At 35.9% G+C, this 6810-nt stretch overlaps 1 pseudogene; it reads right to left on the reverse strand.

Moving 5' to 3' along the window:
* Window positions 1-4598: 4598 nt before the first annotated feature.
* Window positions 4599-6466, reverse strand: LOC143572800 (T-complex protein 1 subunit delta pseudogene; annotated as a pseudogene).
* Window positions 6467-6810: the final 344 nt, after the last annotated feature.

The following is a 6810-nucleotide window of genomic DNA, read 5'->3' on the forward strand; positions in this document are numbered from 1 at the left end:
ACTTAATATTGAATGCATCTTCATTTTCAGTTAAACTTATATAAGAATGTTGAGAAATAAAATTAAAGATAACTGTATATTTAGATAACTTTAAAAGATTAAGGAAAAAAGTTATTAAAAACTCTTAGTGAAAATTAATTATATTAAAAAGTATATTGCTCATCGTTAATAGGTTAAATTGAAGTTTAGAAAGAGAAAAAAACTCTTCATCGAAGCTCGTTTGTAACATATATAATGTGAATAGAACATTGTATCATTTTTACATTTTCACTCTTGACTTAATAATTTTTTAAAAAATTAAATCATAAAGGTAACATGGAATGATATCATTCATTCACTAGGGTAAAAGCAACCTCTAAAATCCATTGTAATAAGAGAAAGTTAAGACCCAATGATGGCGAGTCTAATTGATCAGAAGTGGAAACTGGAAAAGGGTTTACTCACTTATGCTAGGTTTCTGTTCCGGATGTCTTAAGTTTGATTCAAGGCGAAGAAAACTCTAGATTTTATCTAAAAGATGATGAGATTACAAAGCACTGGCTTTGGTTATACTGGGGCTTTCGTCGTTCAAGTAAAATAAGAGAAAGTTAAGAAATTGTATATAATGCATTTTGTGTTATCTCAACTTGTTTAATAACTTACTATGAGAAATTTTGTAACAATAATTTTGATAGAATAAACACAAAAAAAAAATTAAAAAAAGTGGATGTTAGTTATACACGAGCTCAAATAAATGAAACAAAAAAATTATTTTAAAAAAGAGAAATTATAATCATTTTTGAAACTTTATCAGAAGAATAATAATTTCTTCTGTAAATCATTTTGAAATAAAAAGTATTAAAATCTTAAAATCTTAATGAAAAACAAAACTGAGCGCTGCAGTGGAAACAATTTCCCTTTATTCCATCTTTACCACTTTATTCCTGTAAACACTATTTTACCATTTTATATTTTAGGCTGATAATTTTATAGAATAATAAATTACTCCGATAACATAAATAATAAATCAAACTTTATGTCTTTTATCAACGATTTATACTTTTAATATGTATAATAATGTATAAATAAAAACAATCATGATACTAACAAGTTTTTTTACCCGCGCGTTGCGGCGTGCGGGCATGCTAGTGAGTTAACTAAGGCTATCTGTAGTGGGCGTGAGTTAGGGGCGAAAAGGGGCGAATTTGGGCGCGAACACCGCCCCCGGGAGATATCTGGGCGATTTGGGACGGGGGCGGGGTTTAATTATCGCCTTGAGGAGATGAAGGTTATTATTATTATATTATATATTATTATTATATTACTATTGTATATATATGTTGTATATGTATGTATGTTGTGTGTGATATATATATATGTATATGTATATGTATATATGTTGTGTGTGTGTGTGTGTATATATGTATATGCAAAATGAATCCTAGAAACAATCCGAACCAACCGAACCACCCATTCCGTCCTTTCGGTCAACACCATGGTTCGCAAAACCAATCGAACGTGAACTTACAATGGAACCCGATGACCTAAACCAACCGAGCTATCCGTTTCAATTTCCCGACCAGAACCTAAACATGACGCCAACCGAGCTATATGTTTTTTTTATATTTTTAGTTATGTATTTTTTTTAAATTTTAATGCATTTTTATTTAATTATTTGAAGAAATTTTTTTTATTTGATTAGTTTAATTATAAAAAGAAAATAATAAAAAAAGATACTGTGGGCCCAATTTGTAGCCAATACACCATTACACCCCAAAAAAAAATTCGCCCATTTTGCTGACTGGGCGCCACGTGTCATAATTCGCCCCCATTTGTAGCCCTTCCACTACACATAGCCTAATGGTGGACATACGTGTTGTCTTATAGTTCATGACACATAATTTGAATATATAACAAAAGTACACAATTATAGTCGCTTGATATCATTAACGATAGACTATTTATAAAAGTTTTGACACAAAACACATCTAGTGACTATCAAAAGTAAGAAAATTTTATATTTTTTATAAATTTTGAAAAGCTTAGAGATCTTTGAAGAGTTACATGTTAAAGTACAAACTTTGTGATAATGTATTTAGCAACATGTTTAATATATGGAACAAATATCACACGCAAGCTTATATATTAAACCTCTCTAAAGCACAAAAAAATCTATACATACCTAGCAAAATAAGAAAACAAAGTTAGAAATGTGTGGTTCATATTCACCAAATGAAGCAAAATAAAAAAAAAAGTTAGAAACATGTGGTTAATATTCAAAGTTGATGTGGTTAATATTCAAAGTTGATGAATAGTTGATTTAGTGAGCATATGAAAAAGTGGTTTTTAATATATATATAATATTGTTGAAATGTCTTTTTAAATTTATTTATTTAGTTGATCTACAAATGTATAGATTATGTAATATACACATCACATCCACATGCATAAGTTATATTAACAAGATAAATTATCAAATTCTTCTTTTTAAATTAAAGAGAGATGAGCGAGATAACAGGAAAAGATCATAAATTTTCTTTTATATAATTTTCTAGTGTATTATCTTCTTGCTTATGCTTTAAAATTTATGTAATGTTTAGTAGGTCTTATGAATTGATTGAAAGATTTTTGCTCATGTCTGGTTTACTATGATGTTCTTCATATGTGTAGGACAAAATATGAAGTTTATTTATATGTAAGGTGAGTTTCAACACATAAAGTTCATGTGCGTAGTTTAGAAGATGTGAAGGATGTGTATGATATGTATTGGAGATCACCAAGGAAGTACACACTTTTTATCGCGTAGCGTGAACACAAATGATTAATTTAACTTATTTATCTAAACATGTTTATGATATGACTTATACGAATCAAGTTGTAAACAAATTAATCGATTGACTTGTCACAAAAAATGGGTTAAAGGGGCCTAAATGGGTTAGTGGGTCAACTCGTTTGACTATATTAATTAAAAGGCCAATCCAAACACGACCCCTTTATTAAACGAATTAGATATGACAACCCAATACCTAATTATTTTCGTGTCTTGTTTGATGTATTCGTCGAAAATTATCACCCCCACACATCCACACAATAGTTTTTGATACCGTAATAAACAATGTATTGTATAAAATAAAGTTGGTACGCACACATTGACACAAATAACATGTGCCATGAACATGCAAGAACATGGTTTACAGATGATTCTCCGTTGGAATGAAGGGAACTTCGTAAATAAACAGCCTTATCACACATTAGTATTCTATTTTAATTCCCAATATATAATGACATATAATAATTTCAAATGATTGTATACACATTAATTTAAACATATAATAATTTCAAATGATTGTATATACATTAATTTAAGACTTAACCTTTGCAAAATAGCTTTTACGTACAGGTAAATTCTCAACACATTTTTTATTGTCAATTTAGGCCATACATAGTGGGCTCGTTTAGGACTCAAAAAACGAGCCTAACACCGCCCCAAGCCCCCGACCCCTAGTTTTCATCTTTGTTTCGTCACGTTTCTCTCCCATCTCTACGTGTGATGCACATCTATTTATTACTTTTATGGACTTGCACCTTTAGCTGAATGTGTTTGTAGGTACAAATGAAAACTGACCCGAAGACATGAATTACTGAATTACATGTTAGGTTTGTGTTATGTTTTCATGTCAACAATACAGACCCCTAGAGTTGAAGTTCAGTTTTGCATTACAAAATGGAACACTCAAACAATGTTTGCTTTATATTGGGATTGTATGAAACATCTTATCATCGAAAATTCATACACAGTCCTTGCTTAGCCCAAGACCAACCCAACCCTAAAGACCGGCCCATCACGTACCAGTCTAGTCTAGGACTCTAGTCTTCTCTTCAATTAAGATTTTCAAGAAATTTCGAGTTTGAGTTCAGCACAGTGGCCCCAGTTTAACCACACACCCCTAATCCCTAAACGCAGTGATGTAAAAATCTCAACTATGCGCCAATAATCATTGATTAATCCCGATTAATCGTTAATCCACCTCGCCAACTGGCTAGCGATTTTTACAACGCTGCGTAAATGTCTATGTAGGTGACTTAAAATACACATTAAACATTTAACAAAAACAGCAACTTATTTTATGACATCAACCTTGGGAGTGTGAACTATGAACGAGCCAAGCCCAAGCTTGACTAAGCTCAAGCTCGATTCGTTTAAACTTATGAGAGCTCAAGCTCGAGCTCTTTTTCTAAAGCTCAAGCTCGGTTCATGATTCCTTTTTTCAAGCTCGTGCTCAACTTAAGCACAATTCGTTTATTATTTAATACTTAAATTTATATTCGACTCGAGCTAGTGCGTCATACGTTAAATGAGCCAAAGATTGGCTCAAGTTCGGAGGTGGAATACAGAACTAACACATAATTGGTTAAAACTTAAAAACACACCAGGCTCGTTTTGGCTCGATGAACCTAGATGATCCCATACATGGTTCGATAACTAAATGAGCTTTAATGAGGCTCGGGCTTTGCTCGATAAGGCTTGGCTCAAGCTTTTATCGATCCAATCTCTAATTCAAGAAGCAAGCCAAAATGATGGGAAACTATTAACTAAGAAGTGAAATACCAAAACTACAAACCAATTCTACTAACTATAGATGAACATATTGGATAGCAAAAATTCATAGACCAACATTCATAAAATAATAAGCAAAAACACCAAGTCAAAACATACAAATAGAGTTCTAAATAAAACACCATAAATCCCATCAAAACAAAACAGAATTCAAACCATAAAAGAAAAAACATACCTCAAAACACCAACAAACTGATGAAGTTGCATCAATCTACCTGACTGTAACGATATCATCAATCTTCAAAATCATTCTCACGCACTCGGTAGCCAAAGTGATAGCACTCGTGCTCACAAGCAACGGCTGCACCACATTCTCCTCCAAAATGTTAGTAATCTGCCCCTTCCTCACATTAATCCCAGCATTAATCTCACCCTGCGCGTGCCTGTTTCTAAGCTCTGTAACAATACTAATCGGATTCAAACCCGCATTTTCAGCCAAAGTGTACGGCACAACTTCAAGTGCCTCTGCGAAAGCCTTAACACAAAAACCCTCCATCCCCTTCAAAACCTTGGACCACGCACCAAGCTGCCTCGAGAGCTCAATTTCCGGTGCACCACCGCCTGCAATCAAGAACCGCTTGTTTACCAAACACCTGACCACACATAAAGCATCATGCAGACTCCTCTCTGCTTCATCAAGCACCAGCTGGTTCGACCCGCGAACAAGAACAGTCGTGGTCCTACCCATATCCTTAATCCCGGTAATCTTAACAATCTTCCCATCCCCAAGCGAAACTTCCTCAACCACATCCGCAAACCCAAGTTTCTCAGCACGGAAATGCTCGATATTCGCAATCGGTAAACAATTCAACGTCTTGGTAATAAACTCGATATCATCCCGCTCCACATCCTTAATCACCAAAATCTTCGCCTTTGCAAGATAATGCAAAGACAAATCCGTAACCGCGTCACGCAGAATACTCTTCTGAATCAACAACACATTACACCCGGTAGCCTTAATCTTCTTAATCATCCCCAAAATATAATTCCTCTCCTCCTTCAAAATCCTATCCATCTGCGTATAATCCGAGACCACAATCGACTGCTCAATATCCGTCTTGGGCGGCGAAATCTGAAACTGAATCACCGCAATCTTCGCATTCTCAACATGCGTAGGCCCGCCCGCAGCGTGACTAACCTTCTTATCAAACACCAACCCTTTAACCAGCTCGGTATCGTCCACCGTCCCTCCTAGCTTCTTAACTATCTTAACGTCACGTAAATCGACTAAATCGGGTTTGGCGGGGTCGACAACAGATAAAACAGAGTCTACGGCTAATGGAGCTAAAAGGGAAGAGTATTGTGATACCACTTTACTATTAAGTGAAGTGGAGGCGGACTTAATTAACGACTCCCGGTCCGAAAGCTCGACCGGGACCGCCATAGCGGTTAAAACGTCAACAGCTTTTATTGATGCTTTATAAATCGAATCGGATACCACGGTCGGGTGGATACCTGAGTGGAGGAGTATTTGACATTGTTTTAAAAACGCGCCGGCGATGACGACGACGGTGGTGGTGCCGTCACCGGCGACGACGTCTTGTGATTTGGAGAGTTCTACGAGCATCTTGGCGGCGGGTTGGATGACGTCCATCTTGTTGAGGATGGTGGCGCCGTCGTTGGTGATGATGACGTCACCGTTGGCGGTTGAGATCATTTTGTCCATGCCTTTTGGGCCCAGGCTGGTACGGACGGCGTCGGCGACGGAGCGTGCGGCTTTGATGTTGGCGGTGCGGATGTCGTCTTTGCGTTTGTTGTCGATGTAGCTTTCGGTCTTGCCGGAGCGTGGTGGTTGGACGGCGGTGGCTGCCATTGAGATTGATTTGGGGGTTTGAAAGCCCGTAGATTTGAGTGGGAGTGGAAACCCTAGAAGCGACTAGTGAAGGTGTAGATCTAAATAACACGGAACAACACTTTTGTAAAAATCTCTCTTCAAAAAAAGAAAATGTTAAAAACAACCTCAAAGAAACGAGTTTAGAAAACTTTACCACACTCTCCCACTTTGTTCTCGAGTTTAATTTAACGAGTGGAATAAAATCAAATGAATCGGGTGGAAGGAAGTAACTAGAAAACTCATGTTTTCGAGTTTTCTTAACGAAATAAGCTGAGAAAAAGAAAGAAAAATTATATTTATTTGCATCAGTTCAATCAAGTCTGTCCTCGAGAGTTTGACGGTCTTTATAGGCCTTGCACGAGTTATGAACATGACCTCA

Source organism: Bidens hawaiensis, unplaced genomic scaffold, assembly GCF_021521415.1.
Source record: "Bidens hawaiensis isolate Kalapana, Puna unplaced genomic scaffold, B.hawaiensis_p1.1 tig00026011_1, whole genome shotgun sequence".
Lineage (NCBI taxonomy): Eukaryota > Viridiplantae > Streptophyta > Magnoliopsida > Asterales > Asteraceae > Bidens > Bidens hawaiensis.